Source organism: Saccopteryx leptura, chromosome 1 (assembly GCF_036850995.1).
Source record: "Saccopteryx leptura isolate mSacLep1 chromosome 1, mSacLep1_pri_phased_curated, whole genome shotgun sequence".
NCBI classification, from domain to species: Eukaryota; Metazoa; Chordata; class Mammalia; order Chiroptera; family Emballonuridae; genus Saccopteryx; species Saccopteryx leptura.
The window spans coordinates 112,737,152-112,761,241 of NC_089503.1; the positions used below are offsets into that span (position 1 = coordinate 112,737,152).

General features: G+C 35.1%; 1 pseudogene; it reads left to right on the plus strand.

Annotated features, from left to right (window-relative positions):
* Positions 1-2,565: 2,565 nt before the first annotated feature.
* LOC136390135 (small nucleolar RNA U3) lies at positions 2,566-2,651 on the plus strand (annotated as a pseudogene).
* Positions 2,652-24,090: the final 21,439 nt, after the last annotated feature.

A 24,090-nucleotide genomic window follows, 5' to 3' on the forward strand; every position in this document is an offset into this window, starting at 1 on the left:
CAAATATCTTGGTTGGTTAGAGTGTCGACCAGATGTGCAGATGTTGCTGGTTCCATCCCCCATCAGGGCACATACAGGAACAGATCAATGTTCACCTCTCTCTCTCTCTCTCTCCCTTCCTTTCTCTAAATTATCAATAAATTAAACATTAAAAATAAAACAACTGCCTGACCAGGCGGTGGCACAGTGGATAGAGCGTCGGACTGGGACACGGAGGACCCAGGTTTGAAACCCCAAGGTTTCCAACTTGAGTGTGGGCTCATCTGGTTTGAGCAAGACTTACCAGCTTGAGCCCAAGGTCGCTAGCTGGAGCAAGCGGTCACTTAGTCTGCTGTAGCCCCGCAGTCAAGGCACATCTGAGAAAGCAATCAATGAACAACTAAGGTGCTGCAACAAAGAATTGATGCTTCTCATCTCTCTCCCTTCCTGTCTGTCCCTACCTGTCCCTGTCTCTGTCTCTTTCTGTCTGTCACACACACACACACACACAAAAAAAATTGTGGTCTATAATGTTTAAAAAGATATAGTAAAAACAAAATAAACACAGAAAGCTTCCAAAAAAGTTAAGAAATAAATGGGAGACAAATTATCACAATTTATTAATGTTAGATAAGGCAGATTTCAATATAAATATATGTAAATAGAAAATTTTAGTTTTTAATTTAAGAATTAAGAATATATGTGTTAAATATGCAATACCACAAAGTACATTATATTCAGTAGATGTTATTTTTTATTTAGTTTGAACCTAATGTCTTCCTTCCTTCCTCCCTCCCTCCCTCCCTCCCTCCCTCCCTTCTTTCCTTCCTTCCTTCCTTCTCTTTCTCTCTTCTTTTACCTCTTTCTCTTTCTCTCTTTCTCTCTCTTTCTCTCTTTCTCTTTCTTTCTTTCTTTCTTTCCTTTCTTTCTTCTCTCTTTCTTTTTCTTTCTCTCTCTCTTTTTCTCTTTCTTTCTCTTTCTCTTTCTTTCTTTCTTTCTTTCTTTCTTTCTTTCTTTCTTTCTTTCTTTCTTTCTTTCTTTCTTTCTTTCTTTCTTCCTTTCTCTTTTTTCTTTCTTTTTCTTTCTCCTCTCTTTCTTTTTCTTTCTCTCTCTTTTCTCTTTCTTTCTCTTTCTTTCTTTCTTTCTTTCTTTCTTTCTTTCTTTCTTTCTTTCTTTCTTTCTTTCTTTCTTCCTTTCTTTCTTTCTTCCTTTCTACTTTTTAACTTCTGTATAATATCTCACAAGTTTGCTTTGCATTTTCTTTCCAATCTTGAGCTATGTGATTTAATTTTAATCAAGTGTGTCACTCATTTGGTAATCCTCTCTTGGATTTTTTCTATTCTCTTCTTAGAGTACTTTTTAGTCATATATAAGATAGAGTATGAGCCTCATTTTTGGTTTCTTTTTATTTTTCTACTATCTTCCTGAGAATTGAGATGAGCAATTGCAATTCCAATTGCAGCATGTGACATGTTTTTGTAAAATTTTATTAGAGCTAGCATTTTACTCGTTTGTTTAAATATTATCTGTGGGTGCTTTTCTCTAAAATATCAGAGCTGAGTAGTGGTCCCAGACATTGTATGGTCTGCAAAGCCTAAAATATTTACTATTTTACATTTTAGAGACAAAAAAGTATTTACTGACCGCTCTAGAAGATTAGCCCAATTTTGCTTCAACCATCTTTTTCTGCTGTGATGTATTTTTCCCTAGGGACATTACTTATTCTTCAGATTCTCTCAAAAACTTGCTTTTCTTGCTTTATAAAAGCAATTAAATCTATAGTCTACTAAAATATTATTTCTTTTATTTATTTATTTATTTATTTATTTATTTATTAGCTTATCAGAAAGAAAAATATTCTATATGGAAATATGGAAAATCATGTTATATAAATCAAAAGTACTTTTAAAATTAATTTAGCAGTAATTATCCTTTTATTTTGAAATTAAATTTATATTCATTAGCATATATTATATTTCAAGTTTATTTATATTTATTCTAGCTTTCATGTCAGAACTTTTCACATGGAAACTTTCTTGTCTGTCTAGTCTACACATATTTAAGAGTGAAACATTGTCTGATAAAAAACTGGTTGTGTTTGGATATGTATATGAATGTGTATTGCAGGAATATTACCTCTCACAATTTAGCAAGACAGTATGTTGAGAACATTTTCTTTTTGTGAGGTGTGTCCTCAACAATAATTGCCGAGCCTGACCAGGTGGTGGCACAGTGGATAGAGTATTGAACTGGGATGCAGAGGACCCAGGTTTGAAACTCTGAAGTCACCAGCTTAAGTGCAGGGTCCTCTGGTTTGAGAAAGGCTCACCAGCTTGAGCCCAAGGTCACTAGTTTGAGCAGGGGGTCACATGATCTCCTTTAAGGTCCCCAGTTAAGGCACAGATGAGAAAGCAATCAATGAGAAACTAAGGTACTGCAACAAAAAATTGATGTTTCTCATCTCTCTTCCTTCCATTCTGTCTGTCCCTATCTGTCCCTCTCTCTGTCTCTCTGTCTCTGTCACAGACATACACAATATACACACAAAAGAAAACCCCCAAAACTGTTGTTTATTTATCTGTTAGTAAGACTATACTTTCAGGGATCATTTCTATAGTTTGTTATTTATCTGTTGGTTTGTTTTGAACAGATACCTTCTTTATGTAAGAAGAGAATATACCATCTACCTAAACTCAGCATGTATCTGGAATTTGGTCTAGGGAAGAGTTAACCAGTCTCAGAAAAATGTATAAGCTGAAATTCACGCTATCTTCTGGTTTTATATCTATTGACTTATCATCACCCTTTGCTCTCATGCAGAACAAACTAAAAAGAAAATAACATAAACAGTCTACATATTATGTTTGTGAGTGAATCGGGGATCTGGGATAATCCAGAACAATCTTCCCATCAAAAGATCCTTAACTGCCTGACCTGTGGTGGTGCAGTGGATAAAGCATTGACCTGGAAATGCTGAGGTTGCCGGTTCGAAACCCTGGGCTTGCCTGGTCAAGGCACATATGGGAGTTGATGCTTCCAGCTCCTCCCCCCTTCTCTCTCTCTGTCTCTCCTCTCTCTCTCTCTCTCTCTCTCTCTCTCCTCTCTAAAAAAAAATAAATAAATAAAAAGTGTTAAAAAAAATAATAAAAAAAAAAAGATCCTTAACTTAGTCACACGTGCAAGTCCCTTCTACCAGTAAAGTAACATATTCACAGGTTCCTGAAGCTAGAGTGTGGACATCTTTGCAGGGCGATTATTTAGTCTGCCTCAAACCTCAAACTTCAGCAGTTTCTATGAACCTGGCCTGTGTATGGGGCCTTCTTGGCATTCCTGAATGCTCCCATCTCAGCTGCCAGGCTCTGTTGTTTTCTTTGGTGGGTTCTGGGCAGGAAAACAAAACAAAACAAAACAAAACAAAAAACTTTTGGCCTTCTTAGTGGTATCACACTTCTCTTTGAATTGAGACAGAAGCAGGAGCCCAATAATTTTTCCCATCTTTTCACTGCAAGTTTCTCCCATATGCAGTGCCTGAATCCTGGGGGAGGGAATATTTCCTACATCTCATAATAGCAGACATATTTTTGTTTCTGTTCCTCCCACTAAAGCAGAGGATTTTCCATAGCCATGGAGGAAGATGGGTTTGATGCCTTTTCTGCATCTGCTTAAGTTTTTGACTTATATGAAAAACGGGAGCAGAGGAAGTAGTTTGCGCCTGTTCTTCAGTTGCAGCCTATCACCTCTCACAGGGGTGCACCTGTAAGGCAGAGGCGATGTCGTGGGAGGAGAGGTTGTCTTTGGTTTCCATCCTGGCCCACGTTCTCTAAATCTTGGTATCATTTACATTTTGAGCCAGATAATTATTTGCTGTAGATGTTGTCCTGTGCATTTTAGGATATTTAATAAAGTCCCTGGTTTCTACTCACTACTTGCCAACTGTACTCTATATTAATTTTTTATTACTGCACAACAAATCAACAGAAATGTAGAGGCTCAAAATAACACACATATTTACTATCTTACAGTTTCTCTGGGTCATAAGTCTAGGTGTGACATAGTTGGCTAGCAAGAGAGTGAGAGAGTCTTATGTGATGAAACACAGTCATGAAAGTGACATCTCATCACCTTTATCATACTGCTGGTTGGAAACAAGTCAAAGATCCTGACGAGACTCAAGTTAGAGTAGGAGGTGATAACTTGGGATATAGATCAATGGTTAGGGATAAACTTTGGGTGTGTCCACAACACTCTACTAAGAGTTGTGAAAAACAGAATGTGTACAAATATTTCCAAATGTCTCCTGAATGGCACAATTCCCCTGGATTAAGAACCATTGTTCTAAACTTATTATACTTGACCTTATGGACATTATTAAAATTTTATCTGATTTCTCTTTTACTGATTTTCTCTCACCATTGCTCGCCAAAGATGAGTTAGTAGTTATGTTCCTTCTCTCCCTTGTGGGACTTGTCACTTCAAACTTCAGTTTGATTTTCTTGTGACTTCAGTTTGCTGAGGTTCAATATAATTTATATTACAGATTATATGCATTTTTAACTGCTAATAAAAGGATAGTGATCCCCAGAGGCTTTCTCCATTCTATATTAGAGTGGACCTTCCTCAAAGTATGAGTTTTTGATATTTTTATCCCATAAAAGGTGAAAATTCAGGCTAACTATTGCTTTGGACACTAGAGATCTCCGTTATTTTATTGTTTCAACAAACAGATGCCAATAACTCATAGAAGATATTATTATAGGCAGCAGGATTTTACTATAATAAGAGTTTCCTACTATAAATTAGCTAATGATACAAAGTTCTATAAACACTGTCTAGTATAATACAGTCATAAGTAATCTATAAGGAAGGTTACTTATCCCTGTACTTTCTATATAATAGGCATATGAAAAACAAACTGTGATTCTTCTGTGCTTGTGTTGATAAATATAATTTTAATGTTGATAAATATAGTTTATTTTCTAATTCAGAGAAATTTTTAATTTATGATAGTCTTGTTTTCAGAAAAGAAAATATTATATACTGAATGTGAAGTTATTAATATTTATAATATTATTTTATTAGAATAACTATACCTGTAAATAAATATTTTGATGTTTTTCTCAGAAAAAATGTTTTAGCATTTCTTTGAAATCAGATCCTTTTTGTTTTTAAAATACATGAACATTTCCCATGACGATATATTTTTAGATTGAGACAAATATTTATAAATTTACACGTGTATCTTCCAATGTTTCCAAGACTTTTCTAGCTATTAGAGATGTCCATGCATACCAGTAAATATACTTTAAAAATCATTTAAACAACAGCTCTAAAATAAAAGCTAGGAGACAGTGATATCTACTTACTCATCTTATTATGTAGAACAGAATAGCTGAAGTTTATTAGAATATTATGAAATTGCCATTTTATAGGTCAAAAAAGTAAGATATTATTCAACCTAACAGAACTTAAAACTTTTTTTTGTCATGATACTGATATTATTTCACCTATATTTAGAATAATTGAAATTCTTTGGAGCTGACAGTATATTATAAATACAAAATCTTATCATTTTTATACATCATTACACTGTATTTTGAAATACTTTCTAAAATGTACCTTTATATTTCTTTAAACATATTTAATACATTATTATGCTTGTTATTATATATTGCTTTGAAACCTGTATGTCTACAATCACAGATCTGGGGAAATTTTAGTAAACAGAGATACAGAACAAAAACACAAAGTAAAGGATTTGAACAGAAACAAAGAACAAGAGACTGCCATCCTACTGATTAATGAACACTTGTTTTATTCTTTTAGACTATGTCTCTTCTCATTTCACTGATTTTATTCTTTTGCCCTATTCCTGTGATTCTTTTCTATGTCCTTGATTTATTTTTACTGCCTTTTTTATAATTATCAAAATATATCAAGTGTTCATTGAATAATCCAAGTTGTCCAACTTATTGTATTAGCTGTAGAGTGTGAGCATGATAGAATATAATTTTGTCCCTTTCTTTGTTTCTCTCTTTATCACTATCCTCTTTCTTTCCTTGAAGCTCCAGCTATAAAGCCCATTTGTTAGTGTCTCTCCTAAGGCAACAACTTTCAGTTTCAAGCTGATGTTATCTGTGCAACTGCCTTTTTCCTCCAGAACATACTGAATTAGTTTCAAATTGGCTGAAAACTTCTTGTTGTCTGTTTCTATAATTGAACTTCCCAGACCCATTGGAAATTTTTATTCTTTCTAGTGGGAACTAACCCTTGGGATTTGTTCTCCTTGAGCCTTCAAATTTATTTTCTAGTGTCTTTTCCCTACAGTGGTTTAAATCTTGGGTGACCTAGATTTATGGAAAAGTTAACATTGTTGTCACTTTTCTTAAAGTATTTGTTTCTTACTGCACTGGGAATCAAACAATAGAAAACTGATTATCATTTTTAGCTATATGTGCATTTACAGGCTCCTAAACAACAACAGGAAATCAGTAATATAATGTTTAATGTTATCCTTGATTTAAAATATTTCCCTTAAATAGTAGCACAATTTTTGTTTTTATGTTGTGTTTGTAATTATACCTCTCTTCTACTTTACTAAAAATGTACTTCAACTCTTCATTTGTTATGGTTCAAAAAACCTTTACTGTCTTTAATTAAGTAGTAACTTAAAATTTACCAAACTGTTTCAATTACTTTATATTTTTATTAAAATAACATTTTTTAAGATTTTTCTCAAATATAATTTTCATAGAAGTCTGTTTGTTTGTTTGTTTTTTTGGAACAGAGACACAGAGAGAGAGGGATGGATAAGAACAGACAGGCAGGAAGGGAGAGAGATGAGAAGCATTAATTCTTTGTTATAGCACCTTAGTGTTCATTGATTGCTTTCTCATATGTGCCTTGACCAGGGGACTATAGCAGAGCAAATGACCTCCTTGTTCAAGCCAGCAACCTTTGGCTCAAGCCAGCAACCATAAGGTCATGTTTATGATCCCACACTCAAGCCAGTGACCCTGCGCTCAAGCTGGTGAGCCTGCGTTCAAGCTGGATGAGCCCTCATTCAAGCCAGCAACCTCGAGGTTTTGAATCTGGGTCCTCTGCATCCCAGTCTGATGCTCTATCCACTGCACCACTGCTGGGTCAGGCATCTGTTTGCTTTTATAAAAAGCATTATCACTGGACATTTAGAGGTGAGTTATTAAAAATAACTGAATTATATCTGAGAAGGTAGGATACATAATAGGAGAAGCATAATGACTGTATGAGTTTAGATAAACCATTGCAGATATAAACATGTTGAGGGCATTTGCAGCTATGAGATATCAACTAATCAGAATTCATAGAATTTTCATAAAGTCCATTCTTTCTTCCAAAGAGAAAAGATATTTAATCTGGGGAATTATATTGTACTAAACTTCTGCAACATGTCTGAAATCCAAGCCCCCCCCCCAAAAAAAAAGCAACTCTTATACCTGCTGTTATGATGCAATGTAGTCTTGATGGCTCTGAGGGCTCAGACAAAACAATACAGCAGTAATTCAGGCAGACTATTTGAATATGAGTGCTGTAGTGCCAACTTTGTGGCATGTGTATGTTGAGAGAATTTGTCAAGTAAAAACACTGAGTTTTTATGAGTCAAAAGGGTTTTTATTTACTTTATGATCAGAATTGAGTGCAGAGAAGAGCACTGATGGGGATCAGTATGGGAAGGTAACAAGTCAGTGATTTTTCAGCTGTAGGTTTGACTAGATTTTAGCACAATCCCTTTTGAAGCTTTCTTAACCACTCTGAAAGAGACAAGAGAGTGAGAAAAAATATCATTATTCAAAGTGGCAAGACATGGAACCGACTGAAGGAGTGTCCTTTACTAGATGATTGGATAAAGAAAATATTTTACATATGTAAAATGGAACACTCCTTAGCCTAAGAAAAGATAAAATACTGCCATTTGCAATAACATGAATAGACCTTGAGAATATTATGCTAAGTGAAATAAGAAAAGGTAGAGAACTATATGATTTCACTCTACGTAAGATATAAAACTAAACATAACAACTGGAAAAAACAGAAAACAAACAAAAACTCATAGACATATGCAATAGTAAGATGTTTACCAGAGGGAAGAGGGGTGAGGAGGGTAGTAAAAGACAAAGAGGGTCAAACATATGGTGATGTAACAAGATTTGACATTGGGTGGTAGGCAAACAATACATTATACAGGTGATATATCATAAAAATTGTACACTTGAAACCTATTTAATCTTATCAACCAATGTTGTCCCAAAATTTTAATTTAAAAATGGTAAAAGTTTTCTACCAGCAAATGAATCTCATACTGCTTTCAATACACAGTCATGGGACTTTTACCTAGCAAGGGAAAAAAGGTTTCTAAGCAGTGTCAAAATCAGAGAATATGCCTGATTAGTTGGTGGTGCAGTGGATAGAGTGTTGGGCTGGGATATAGAGGACCTACGATCGAAATCCCAAGATCACCAGATTGAGCGCAGGCTCATCTGGTTTGAGCAAGGCTCACCAGTTTGAACCCAAGGTTGCTGGCTCGAGCAAGCAGTCACTCAGTCTGCTGTAGTTCCCCGGTCAAGGCACATAAGAGAAAGCAATCAATGAATAACTAAAGTGCTGCAATGAAGAACTGATGCTTCTCATCTGTCCCACTTCCTGTCTTTCTGTCCCTATCTGTATCTGTCCCTCTCTCTGACTCTCTCTGTCTCTGTCAGACACACACACAAAAAAGATCAGAGAATGTGTCTTAGTCTGCCATTAATTAACGGTTTAAGGAGAAACTCTTGAGTTTAATGCCTATGATTCTATATTTACCTCTTAATCTTTTCTCATGTAAGGCAATTTTGCTCCTATGTACTTGGAACCAATATATTTCCAGCAATAATCACACTTCAAATATCACTGTATCAATACATAAACATATAAATATGTCTGTATCTGGAGTGTTAATTTGATCAGTTTTACTCAAAAGCAAGAGCTAAAGCCTTAATGCAATCAGAATGTCTGGTTAATTCTGCAATAAGCTTCCTGCTTTGACAAGAATCGTCTCTCTGATAGCAATTGCAATAGGTCCAAACTCTAAGCTGAAAGTTATCATTAAATATGTTCCATAGTTCTTATTTCTTTTTTCCATAAGCCATTGCATTATTTCAGGTAATAGGAAGTTGCCCCAATACACAGTTTCAATAAACTTCCTCAATGCACAAAATTTCAACAACTTTGCCATAATTAACAGCTTGAACAAACTTCCAGATTTAGCATACTCTCTATAGTCCAAGTGCTTTCAGAGCTGTGTTATGCTTTGTGTGTGTGAATGGGGGGAGCTGGGGTGGTGTGTGGGCGTGCGTGAGAGAGTCCTAAGTACACATGCTTTGGCTTTCTGTAAGAAATTAAAAGAAAGAAGAACTAGTTTCTATAGAACAAAGTATCATGAGTAGAACACTATTCAAATATTTTAGTTAAATTGTTTTAAAAAAGTCAATCGTGACTAACCAGGTGGTGGCGCAGTGGATAGAGAGTCATACTGGGATGTGGAGGACCCAGGTTTGATACCCTGAGGTTGCCAGCTTGAGCACGGGCTCATCTGGTTTGAGCAAAGTTCACCAGCTTGGACCCGAGGTCGCTGGCTTGAGCAAGGGCTTTCTTGGTCTGCTGTAGCCCCCCCCCCCCCCCATCAAAGCACATATGAGAAAGCAATCAATGAACAATTAAGATGTCACAATGAAACACTGATGATTGATGCTTCTCATTTCTCTTTGTTCCTGTCTGTCTCTATCTATCCCTCTCTCTCTGACTCTCTCTCTGTCTCTGTAAAAAATAATAATAATAATAAAACAAAAAAGTCAATCATTAAATATATGCAGACATTCCATAAGCAAAATGTTTTACTTAAAAGTCAATGATTTTATAGCATTGTATTTTATCATTGTGATTAAAAGACCTCCATTATCACCATTTTAAAAATATATTTAAACCATAAGCAAGACACAGATACAACCTGAGATATAGTTTCTTTAATTTCCCCCTAAAGCCTTTGCTTGAAATTCTATTAAATTTAATAGCATAGTCGCAGCTGGTCAAGGGATAATTGTTAAATTCTCCAGGAAGGGTTAAAGTCCACAGTTATAGCAAATTAGCACAGTGTCATCATTCTGGAGGCCAGACTGTCCTGTTTGTCACTAGTTAAGTGGCATTCCCTTGAGGCCTATGTTTGCATCAGTTTAGTAGAATCATTTCAAAATTAAATTTGGGTACTCCACTAGGAGGACCTTAGGCTGAATAAATGCAGGAGGTACTTTTTTGAGATGCTCAGGAAGATCTAAGAAGAAATTTGTTTCTCCTCTAATTTCTAGGTAACTTTGGGTGGGTAAGAAATCACCCTTGGGTTTACACAAAACTGTGTAAACCTTTGCTTGTTCTCAAACTAGAAAGATAACCTCCAGAAATATCTCCAAGTACTGTACTCGGAAGATAAGGAACATATTTTTTTCTTTTTTTAAAAAATGGAACTTATTAAGTGACATTGTTCACAAAATTACACAGGTTTCAAGTTTACAACTCAATAAAACATCATCTGTGCACTGCGTCTTGTGCCTGTGGCCTCAAGCAAAGTCTCTTTCACTCCCCATTTCCACCCTTTGCCCACCATCTCCACCTCACCCCCATTGCTCTCTGGCTGTAGCCACATTGCTGTCTGTGTTTATGTAACGTGTACATTTTCAGTCAATCCAATCACCTTCCTTCATCCAGTCCCCCAGCCCTCCCTTCTGACAGCTTTCAGTCTGTTCCATGTGTCCATACCTCTGTTTCTGTTTTGTCAGTTTATTGTGTTTATTAGATCCACAAATAAATGAAATCATACAGTACTTGCCTTTCTCTGGTTTATTTTACTTAGCCTAATAATCTCTAGGTGCATTCACGCTCTCCCAAAAGGTAAGATATCTTTTTTTTTTAATAGTGTCTTTTTTTTTTTTTTTTTGAATAGCTAACTAGTATTCCATTGTGTAAATGTACTACAGCATTTTTTTTATTCATTCAACTACTGGAAAATTAGGCAGTTTTCAGATCTTGTCTATAGTAAATAATGCAGCAATAAACATAGAAATGCACATTTTTTTGAATTAATGCTTTGAGTTTTATAGGATAAATTCCCAGAGGAGGAATCACTGGGTTAAAAGGCAGTTCCATTTCTAATTTTTTGAGGAAACTCCATACTGTTTCCCATAGTGGCTGCACTAGTCTGCATTCCCACCAACAATGCATGAGGGCTCCCTTTTCTCTACACCCTGCACTTGTTGTTCATTGATGTCCTAATGATATCCATTCTGGCAGTTGTGAGGGGATATTTCACTATGGTTTTAATTTTCATCTCTCTGATGATTTGTGATATTTTCTTAATGAACTTATGCATTGTTGTTAAAAACAAGTAATAAGATATCTGAGCTAAAAAGTTGAAGGATGTGTCAGATCTTAATAGCAAAGTCTAGAGGCAAATGATCAAAAAAACATTGCTTTATTTGAATAATGTAGTATGACTAAGCAAACTCTTTATATGGCCAAGCTATATAAAAGTATAGTTTAACTTAATGTGTTTCCATGAATCAAAAGGTTATATAGTCATAAGATGTCAATACACTGTTATTCAAACTGCTATTAGAGTTCCACTTAATATTATAAAATATTTATATGCTGTCCATGTTCTATGGACTCTAAGCAAACTCTTTTATTCCCCTTTGTTACAAAATCCTTATCTTTATTCAAACCTCAAATGACTAGCTCATATTTTTCATAATTGGTATTAGAAGTCTGTAACTATAGTACTATATACTTTACAATAAAGTTTTACAAACTAATTTTCAATTTTGGGCCTATTTATCCCTGTGAGTTAAATATGAGTAACTTCTTTCTACTACTTAATGACTACTAAGACTATGCTATGATAATATCAAAACTAGAAATAGAGACAAATGAACTTCTTGGGAAAAATCTTTCCAAACTGCAATAATATAATTAATTTGCTTTCATAAATATGTGCTTACTCAAAGCTAAATTAGCAAGTGGTAGTACGGAAAAAGTTTTATTTTTCTCTCTCACACTTCTTAATAATGCATGGTATTAGTGTTTGGAGACTATAAAGCAGGGGTCCCCAAACTTTTTACACAGGGGGCCAAGTTCACTGTCCCTCAGACCGTTGGAGGGCCGGACTATAAAAAAAAACTATGAACAAATCCCTATGTACACTGCACATATCTTATTTTAAAATAAAAAAACAAAACAGGAACAAATACAATATTTAAAATAAAGAACATGTAAATTTAAATCAACAAACTGACCAGTATTTCAATGGGAACTATGGGCCTGCTTTTGACTAATGAGATGGTCAATGCCTGGTTCCATATTTGTCACTGCTAGCCATAACAAGTGATATGACGTGCTTCAGGAGCCGTGATGCATGCGTCCCACGTCACCAGAAGTAGTACTATACGTAAGTGCCGCCGCACTTTGTGGCACCGCTGCCGCCACATACAGTACTCCAGGAGCACAGGATGTAGATATTGAACACCAATGAAAGAGGTGCCCCTTCCGGATGTGTCGTGGGGGCCGGATAAATGGCCTCAGGGGGCCGCATGCGGCCCGCGGGCCGTAGTTTGGAGACCCCTGCTATAAAGTGTGGTAAAGAGTAATACATTTGGTTCCATATCATTGAGCCAAAAAATCTTATCTGGAAATTGGAAAACACTACCAATATTTGTAATATTAGTTTTTAGAGAAGATTTACAGCAAAATTGAGGGAAGAGTGGAGGGATTTCCCATATATTCCTGCTCCATATATGCACAGTACTCTATTATCAGCATCACTGAAGAGAGTAATAGACTGGTTATAATTAATGGATCTATCCTGACAAAATATAGTCACTCAAAGACAATAATTAACTGTTCAGTTTTGATGTTTTATATAGTATGGCTTTGGAAACATTTATAATGATACGTCTTCATAATTATGGTATCATACAGAGATTTTTGCTGCCCTAAAAATCCTCTGTGCTACCTGAACAGGTAGGTGGTAGTGAAGTGAACAAAAGATCAACTTGGGATACCGAGATCCCAGGTTCTAAACCCTGAGGTCTTTGGCTTGAGCACAGGTTCATCTGGCTTCAGTGTGGACTCACCAGCTTGAACATGAGATCACTGTCTTGAGCTGGGATCATAGACGTGACCCTATGATTGCTGACTTGAAATTCAAGGTTGCTGGCTTGAACCCAAGATTGCTGGCTTGAGCAAGGGGCCCCTGGCTTGGCTGGAGCTTATCAGTCAAGGCACATATGAGAAGCAATCAATGAACAACTAAAAGTGCCACAACTATGAGCTGATGATGCTTCTCATCTCTCTCTCTTCCTGTCTCTTGAAAAAAAAAAAGTGCTTTGTGCTTCCATATTTATTCAACCCTTCTCTCTCCACTGACCCAACACTGGCAGCACTGAACATCTTATTCTCTCTGTAGCTTTGTCTTTTCCAAAATATCATATAGTTAGAATCATATAGTATGTAGTTTTTTCAGTTTGGATTTGCTTAGTAATATGCATTTCAGTTTCCTTCATGTCTTTTTATAGCTTGATAGCTCATTTTTTCAGTGCTGAATAATATTCCATTGTCTGGATGTACAATAGTTTACTTAGCCATTCACCTACCAAAGGACACATTGGTTGTTTCTGTTTTGTCAATTATAAATAAAGCTGCTATAAATATTTATGTGCATGTTTATATGTGAACATAAGTTCTCAGTCTTTGGGTAAATATCAAGGAGTGCAACTGATGAATCATATGGTAAGGATATGATTAGTTATGTAAGAAATTGCCAAACTGTTTCACAAAGGGGTTGAGTCATTGGGCCCTGCGACCATCAATGAATGAGAATTCCTGTTGCTTCAGATCTTCTCCAGCATTTGGTATTGTCAGTGATTCAGATTTTGGGAATTCTAATAGGTATATAGTGATATATTTTTGTTGTTTTTTAACTTTTTCTTGATGACATATGAGGTGCATCATCTTTTCATAAACTTGTTAGTCATCTGTATATCTTCTTTGATGAACTGTTTGTTGAGACCTTTGGCTCAACTTTTAATTTAGTTGTTTGTTTTCTTATTGTTGAGTTTTTTGTTTTCTTGCATATTTTGGAAACAGTACTTGGTCAGATGTGTCTTCACAAATATTTTCTCTAAGTTTGTGGCCTGTCTTCTGATTGCCATGAGAAGCAATCAATCCTCTTCACAGAATAAACAATTTCAATTTTTTTTAAGTCCAGTTTATCAGTTATTTGTTTCATGGATCATTTCTTTGGTCTTGTATCTAAAGAGTAATCACCATTCTCAAAGTCAGCTAGAATTTCTCCTATATTATCTCTAGGACTTTATCATTTTGAATTTTACATTTAAGTCTTTGATACATTATGATTAAATTTTTGTCTAGATTCTTGCTTTTTTGCATGCTAATGTCCAATTGTTCTAGTACCATTTGTTGAAGAAACTATCTTTGCTTTATTTTATTATTTTTGTTACTTTTTTAAAGTTTACTTGATTTTATTAATGTGTGCCTGGATTTTGGTTCTCTACTCTCTTCCATTAATCTATTTTCTTCCTAATTTTTTTTACCAATTTCACTGTCTCTTTGTGTGTGTGTGTGTGTGTGTGTGTGTGTGTGTGTGTGTGTGTGACAGAGACAGAGACAGAGAGAGATATGGACAGGCAGGAAGGGAGAGAGATGAGAAGCATCAATTCTTCGTTGTGGCACCTTAGTTGTTCATTGATTGCCTTCTCACATGTGCCTGAACCCTTGCTCAAACCAGTGACCTTGGGCTCAAGCTGGTGAGCCTTGCTCACACCAGATGAGCTGAAGCTCAAGTCAGTAACCTCAGGGTTTTGAACCTGGGTCTTCTGCATCCTAGTCCGATGCTCTATCCACTGTGCCACCACCTGGTAAGGCTCACTGTCTTGATTACCATAACTTTATCATAAGTCTTGAAGTTGGGTAGAACCAGTCCTCCAACTTCGTTCTCTTTCAATATTGTATTGGTTATTCTGGTTCTTTTGCCTCTCCATAAACTTTACAATCAGCTTATCAATATCCACAAAATTACTTGCTGGACTTTTGATTGGAATTTCATGGAAGTTCTAGATTAAGTTGGGAAGAACTGACATCTTTACAATATTTTCTTCTTAACCAAGAAAATGAAATAGCTCTGCATTTATTTAGTTCTTAGACTTCTCTCATCATAGTTTTGTAAATTTTCTCATATAGAGTTTGTATATTTTGTTAGATTTAGTCCTAAGTATTTAATTTTGGGGGCACTAATATAAATGGTATTGTGTTTTTCATTCAAATTGCATTCCTTTGTTATAAGTGTATAGAAAAACTATTTACTTTTGTATATTAACCTTGTAGCTGGTCATCCACCTACAACTTCTTATTAGTTCCAGTAGTTTATTTTTTGTCAATTCTTTTGAATTTCCTACATAGATGATCATGTCATCTCAAAGATAGTTTTATTTTTTCCTTACAAATCTGTAAACTTTTTAAATATTTTATTGCATTAGCTAAAACTTCTAGTATAAAGTTGAAAAGGAATGGTCAGACGAATACTTGCCTTGCAAATATTCACAGTGGGAGAGCTTCTAGTTTCTTATCATTAACTTTGATGTTAATTATACAATTTTGTTGTGATCCTTTCTCAAGTTGAGTAAGTTTTCTCTATTCCTTGTTTGTGGTAATATCTTTATATATACATTTTAAATTATAGAACTAAAATTCAGTTAAACAAAATGCATAAATAAAATGTTTTATAACCAATGCTATTTAGATATATCAAGTTCACATTTTTATATGTTTAATTATGTAATAATACTCGTGAATCTGCCCTGTTAATGCTGTATTTATTTTTCCCATCAATAATTATTCTGATGCAATAATGTGTCTGTCTTCCACACAATAGTCATTCCTGTTCTCTTATATGTATGTAAAACCATTTAAATTTAAGCATTTTTAAACCAAATAAATTGTACAAATATTCAACTTAAAAGAAGAAATTACAGAAAGCATGTATTTCTCTTAACTATAACCACAAAAGTTAGAGAAGTTTAGAAAAACAATTTTAATGAAACATTCAAAAATAATATCTTTTTCAATCTGTATATTATTTTTATGTGCATTCCTCTATTTCTGAAGAGGACTTCTTAACATGACTTTTAAATATAACTCATGTATTTAGAATACTCTCAATGTTTTTTTAATCATAATCTGTTTTACTTCTCTGAATAGCTTACTCTTTACTGTAACCATACTGTTTTGTTATTTTCTAAAAATTAGAATAATTTAAGAAAATAATTATTTCTATCACTCCTTACTATTACATATACTTTCAAGAGAAGAAAGAAAATACTATCAAGGGGATATTTACAATTATAGATTTAATTAACTGTTTTTTGATCCTTGTACCAAATAATGTCTTAGTTTAGTCAATTGAAGGTATCAGTTACAACTGTGTTGTAAAATCTAATGAATCATGTCTCTATTCAATTCTAGATAGTTTTTATCCACTAACTTTTAAAATATTGTCCCTTCCTCATCTTTTCCATTGTCTCTGCATTCTTTTTAGATTGTGTTCTTATCTAGGTTTCTATCCTCCATATCTTTAACTTATTTTTTCTCTTTTTAATATTCTTTTCTTCCTGCGTTATATTATGATGCAATTCTTCTTCCAGTCAGAACTTGAATTTACTAATTCTCTCATCAAATTTGTCTATACTATGTTTTATCATCTCTTTAGTTTTTTCAATACTTATATGTTCAAGACTTTTCTATTTATATATTTCTATCAGTAATTTATAGTTTCATAACCATTTGTTGTTTTGTTAGATTTTATTTTTGTATTTGAGCACTAAACTTTTCTATTTTTATTTTGTTGTTGTTGTTAGAGAACTATTTATTATATAGTTACAGTGTAGTGCTCTTGTAACATCCATTTTTTGTTATCTCTGTCTGGTTCCCTATATCTGTTGCAAATTTTTTGCACTCATTGTGAATGAGTAAATTTATTGTCTTCCTTTTTATCTTAAAAGACTAGATCCTGTGGTAGCACAGTGGCTAAAGCGTCGACCTAGAATGCTGACGCTGCTGGTTCAAAACCCTAGGCTTGCTTTCTCAAGGCACATATAGGATTTGATGCTTCTTACTCCTCCCCCTTTCTCTCTCTCTCTCTCTCTCTCCTTTCTAAAATAAAATTTTAAAAAAGGACTAAATACTTACTGATAGACATCATTGCAGTGAATCAATTCACCAATTATAGATTATAACTAAAACTGATGTTAGTGGTTCCGAGAACTTGGCCTTTGATATTTTACAGTTATTGTGTTTCCTTTTATATTTTTATATTTTTCCAAATATCACCAAAGTTTCTTTTTCAATTTTAGTTTACATTTAACATTATTTTTGCAATAGTTTCTGGGGTACTAGATAGTGGTTAGACAATCATGTACTTTATAAGGTGTTCTCCCTGATATTTCCAGTACCCAACTGGCACTATACATAATTATTATATGATTATTGACTATATTCTCTATGCTATAATTTACATCATCATGATGAATTTGTAACTGCCAACTTATAATTTTTTTTACATTTTTATTGAATGTAATAGGTTACATTGGTTAATCAAATAGGTTTTAAGTGTATAATTTATGCCCCCTACACCCTCTTCTACTTGTTCCCATCCCCCTTTCCTCTGGGAATAATCATATTGGTGTCTGTGTCTATGAGTTTTTTGTTGTTATTGTTGTTGCTTAATTTCTACATATTTCACCCAGCCTCTGAATCCCCCACCCCTGACAGCTGTCAGTCTGATTTCAGTATCTGAGTCTGTTTCTATTTTGCTTGTTTGTTTATTTTGTTCATTAGATTGCACATGTCTTTCTCTGACTGGCTTATTTCACTTAGCACAATACCCTCTAGGACCACCCATGCTGTTGCAAAAGGTAAGATTTTCTTCTTTTTTTATGACTGAGAAGTAGTTCATTGTGTAAATGCATCATGGCTTTTTTATCCACTCATATCCTGATGGTACTTGGGCTGCTTATAAATCTAGGCTATTGTAAATGGTGCTACAGTAAACATAGGTGTGCATATATTCTTTGGAATCAATGTTTCCAATTTTTATTTTTTGGATATATTTCCAGAAGACAAATTGCAGGGTCATAAGGCAATTCCAAAGCCTATATCAACTATGACAGTGTTTTTCCTGGCTAAGCAAAGGTCTGGTTTCCCTCAAATTACCATACAGTACAAAGAAGATATACTAGCCCATTTAAAACCTGAAGTCAAATCAAATTGCCTGCCTTCACTCAAGGAATTTGTCATAACTTTTTTTTTTGAACAGACAGAGAGACAGAGAGAGGACCAGATAGTAACAGACAGACAAGAAGGGAGATAAATGAGAAGCATCAATTCTTTGTTGCGGCATCTTAGTTGTTCATTGATTGCTTTCTCATATGTGCCTTGACTCAAGGGCTACAGCAGAGCCAATGACCCCTTGCTCAAGTCAGTGTCCTTGGGCTCAATACAGCAACCATGGGCTTGTGTCTATGATCCCACAATCAAGCTGGATGAGCCCACACTCAAGCCGGTGACCACTATTAGATTCAGGGAGTACTGGGGCTGCCAAAGAGTGTAACTATTGAAGGAACAGTAAGTGTTGATATGGCTCCTGTGAGTCTGGGAACAAAGAAGGTCAGAGACCCTTATCAGAAGTTTAGGTTTGAAATTCGCCACTAACCTAAAACCAGCCCCTGTTGCTATGCTGGCCCCTGTTGCTATGCTGCGTGTGATCTCCCTAGCCAATAGTTAAACTGCCACATCTGCTTCTGTCCTATGCTTGCTCACTTAGGATATATAAGGGCCTGGCTGTAAGCTCCAGGTGCGGCTTCCGTTTGCAGCTCCTTGTGGGCACGATGTCTCCGGACATCTTGGGAGTTCACCCCTGCGCAGGTTAAACTGGCCAATAAAGTAACATCTTAACTCCTGAAAGTCTCTGACGTTTGTTCTCTTACCCGGTGAATGCTACAACCACAGGGTTTTGAATCGGAGTTCTCAGCATCCCAGTTCGATGCTCTATCTACTGCACCACCACCAGGTTAGGCTGTCTTAATTTTTTATCTAATATTTTGCCTGGTAATTTAAAATGTTTGTTTAGTTTACATGCAAGTACAGTTTCTATTCTCATTCCAGTTAATTTTAAAAATATTCTTGACATTCTATTCTGAATATTTTCATGTTAAAAATACAAGAACTAAAGAAAGAGAAAAAATATTCACAACTCCAAAGAGGGGCCCGACCACCACTGAGAAACCAGCTCCAGCGTGTCCTGGCATTTAGTTGTCCCTCCCATTACTCTAAGTGTCATCAAGCATAAAACTGAATTTTTTAAAAAAAACATTATTGATTTTAGCAAGAAAGAGGAAGGGAGAGAGAGAGAGAGAGAGGAATATCGATCCGTTCCCATATGTGCCATGACTGGGTATTGAACCAGCAACTTCTGTGCTTCAGGACTATGCTCTAACCAACCAAGTTATCCAAAAATATTTTTTGAATTTTTAAAAAATATTTTTGAGGCCTGACCCGTGGTGGCGCAGTGGATAAAGCATCGACCTGGAAATGCTGAGGTCACCGGTTCAAAACCCTGGGCTTGCCTGGTTAAGGCACATATGGGAGTTGATGCTTCCAGCTCCTCTCCCCCTTCTCTCTCTCTGTCTCTCTCTGTCTCTCTCTCCTCTCTCTCTCTCCTCTCTAAAAATGAATAAATAAAATACAATTAAAAAATATTTTTGACATTACATTTGTATGTTTTAAAAATTGTCCTTTATATCATGTATTTTCAATGGATGAATGGAAAGGCTTTCATATGTATTTTTTCTGATGTTTTAAAAAGTTTCTATATTTCATTAAGATATGCCAGGTTTACCACATGTTTAGATTTTGCCGAGTTATATTCCTAAATTTTCCAAACATTCCATTAAAGAGTATTATCATTTTGGTTATTAAATATAATTTTATAAAACTTTATTATATGTGTCATAAAGTCTACTACTGGTGGTTAGACTCAGGTCCAGGGCCCCCTACCAAAAGCCTCAGCTCGCCAGTTTGAACTTTAGGTCATGTGGCTCTAGGGCAATTCCCATAGCGCTCCACCTGAGCATCCTAATTGATATCTTACTTCCATCTGACCCTTGGACATCCTGCCAGTTGGTCACTCCCCATCACTTATCTGAGCATTCTGTTACTTGGTCAGGATCACTATCACCCCTCTCCCATGGTTTAACCACCACAGTAGCAGAAGTTTCCCTCTGCAGTGGGAAAACCACCAAACTCAAACCTACATGGGATGAAGCTTTTCACCTTCTCGCTGCTGATGCCATTAGGGTCTCAGACCATCTGCATGCAGATGCATAAGTTTCTTATAAAACTCATCAGGCCTTGTGTGTCCTTTGGTGACATAAGATTGGCTATATAGCATTATTCACAGTGTCCAAAACGTGGAGACAATCGAATTATCTTTCAATAGAGAACTAGAAAAAGAAGATGTAGTTTATATATACTATGGCAGTTGTCCCCAACCCTCGGGCCGTGGACTGGTACTGGTCTGTGGGCCATTTGGTACCGGTCTGCAGAGAAAGAATAAATAACTTACATTATTTCTGTTTTATTTATATTTAAGTCTGAACGATGTTTTATTTTTAAAAAATGACCAGATTCCCTTTGTTACATCTGTCTAAGACTCACTCTTGAGGCTTGTCTTGGTCACGTGATAATTTATCCCTTCCACCCTAAAGGCCGGTCCATGAAAATATTTTCTGACATTAAACCGGTCTGTGGCCCAAAAAAGGTTGGGGACCACTGTACTATGGAATACTACTCAGCCATAAAAGATGAAATATTACTATTTGCAATAGCATAGATGGACCTTGCAAATATTAGGCTGAGTGAAATAAGTCATAAAAAGCCAAGAACCATATGGTTTCATTCATATGTAGGATATAAAACTAAAACTCATATGGTAGTTACCAGAGGGAAGGAGGTAGGGGGTAATAAAGAGTAAATTGTAAAGGGTAAAAGGGGTCAAATAAATGGTGACAGAAGATGACTTGAATTTTGAGTGATGGGGACACATGCAATATACAGCTCATGTATCATAGAAAGTGTCCTATTAACCAATGTCACCTTGATAAATTTAACTAAAAAATAAAGAATAACATGTATTCTGATAACTGCATTCAATTCTTTATTTTGAGTTCATAAAATTGTTCAGAACAGAATATTTGAGGATAACATTTTGTAGCTAATGGATGTTTCCTATCCATACACACATGTTTAGAAAAGTGAGGTCCACTCCAGTTCAGTTTATCATTTAATAAACTTTATTTAATAAAACTTTTTTTAAATATTAGCATATATTGTGTATCTCTAAGAAGGAATGTTTTCCATACTGAGTCACAGATTTAATTTTTCCAAAACAGGGAATGAATAACACATGAACACTTACAACCATTCCCTCTTGCTCTTGCACCCACACACCCTCATGTTTATTTATGTTTGGACAGATGTGCTCATTGGATATTAATTACTACTATCCACCAGTGTGCGCACATGAGTATTTCGCCTTCCTTTCTCTCTCACTCCTTCCCTTTTCTCTTCTATTCTGTTATAAACACACAACTTACATAAACATTTCAAACTCATATCACTGTTTAACTTCTCTCAGAAAACTAGAACATAATTTGTTTTAGAAAAATGTTTGGAATCAAATTTTTCAAATTATGATATATTATATAAACATTAATTTGATAACATTTGAAATTACTGTAGTAAATTGCAAACTACCATACAGAAACAAATTAATTTTAATTTTTAAAATTGTATTATTATATTTAATTATAGACTCTATACTCTGATAATATTTATGCATAATTATTTTTAGTGAAAAGGTCACATAAACAAAAAATCATAATCTCATAGATACAAACAGAAGCAAGGTGTTGATCAGAGGGGAAGGAGGTTAAGGGGAGACAAAAGAGGGTAAAGGGGGCATAAATGAAGATGGAAGGAGGCTTTTCTTTTTAATTTTTATTTATTTATTCATTTTAGAGAAGAGAAACACAGAGAGAGAGAGAGGGGGGGGGGAGGAGCAGGAAGCATCAACTCCCATATGTGCCTTGACCAGGCAAGTGCAGGGTTTTGAACCAACGACCTCAGCATTCCAGGTTGATGCTTGATCCACTGCGCCACCACAGGTCAAGCAGAAGGAGACTTAATTTGGGGTCACAAACACACAATACACAGATATTATGTTATAGAATTGTATACCTGAAACCTACTAATTTTTATTAACCAATGTAGCCCAATAAATTTAATAGATAACAAGAATAGAAAACATTCATTGGACTTAATGTATTCCTAAGAAGAATATAGTTATTCTGGTGACATATCTTGAATTCATAACTTATGAAAGTAACACTCCCTGCTAAAAAAAAAATTCTCCTACTCAACAAAAACAAAGAAGTAAAATAAAATTTTTTACAGTATGTTTAAATTTTGGTTTACCAGGAAACAATAATTTACTCCATCTAGTTCTTTTAGTATTTATGTGGCTGCAAAAATGAATAAATGTTTCTGTTTCATTTTCAACTATACAACAACCACTTGTTTTAGCTGAGAATTGCTTGTGCTATACAATATAATGAAACAGCAAAATAATTTAAATCCATTAATGTTAAAAATATATATTAATTTATAAACTTGAAATACTTCATAATAATCATTACAAATGTTATACTTAAATTTTAACTAACATTTATTTATTTATTTATTTTTACAGAGACAGAGAGAGAGTCAGAGAGAGGGATAGATAGGTACAGACAGGAATGGAGAGAGATGAGAATCATCAATAATTAGTTTTTTGTTGTGACACCTTAGTTGTTCATTGATTGCTTTCTCATATGTACCTTGACTGTGGGCAACAGCTACCTTGCTCGATCCAGCGACCTTGGGTCCAAGCTGGTGAGCTTTTGCTCAAACCAGATGAGCCTGCGCTCAAGCTGGCGACCTCGGGGTCTTGAACCTGGATCCTCCACATCTCAGTTCGACGCTCTATCCACTGTACCACTTCCTGGTTGGGCTAACATTTACTTATGTTTTACTTAAAATAATATAGGCGGAGCATAGAGGAACTATATATAAATTATATAAAGTAATACAGTAAAAGTCAACTATATCGTTATCTTCTAAAGATACTGAATATTGATATTTTATTAGTTTTTTTGTGTGGGCCCACACAAAAACACACATACACTTTAAACTGAATATTTACTATACATAGATTTTCTATAATATCATGTGTTACACAATATACATTTGGAACATTTCCTCAGTTATTAAATATTGTTCTAAAATGCAGATTCAGTATACTTTTCTCTGGCCATGTCAGAAGTTTGTGAGCAACAATGGAATAGCTAGACTTCTACTCTCCATGAAATAGCTAAATTCCAGTAGATTGATTTGGTTTCTAGAATTAACCCTGTGTTAAACTGATATGCAGAATATAGGGTTAGTTGGATGTTAAATTCAAATGTTAAGATGAAACAAATAGCTTGAGAATGTATGAAGAGGAGGAACATTTAAGGATTAAAGGGAAGAAAATTACATTGTGTTTTTTCACACCCACTTAGCCTTTTTCAAAAAGTAGTTTATCTGATCAATAAAACAACAAAATAGTTTTAAGAATATTCTGGGATTTTTTGGTGTTTTTTTTTTTTTTTTTTTTTCTGTTAGTTCAGGCCTTGTCACTTTCTTTCTTTTTTTTTTTTTTTTCATTTTTCTGAAGCTGGAAACAGGGAGAGACAGTCAGACAGACTCCCGCATGCACCCGACCGGGATCCACCCGGCACGCCCACCAGGGGCGGTGCTCTGCCCCCCAGGGGGCGATGCTCTGCCCATCCTGGGCATCGCCATATTGCGACCAGAGCCACTCTAGCGCCTGAGGCAGAGGCCACA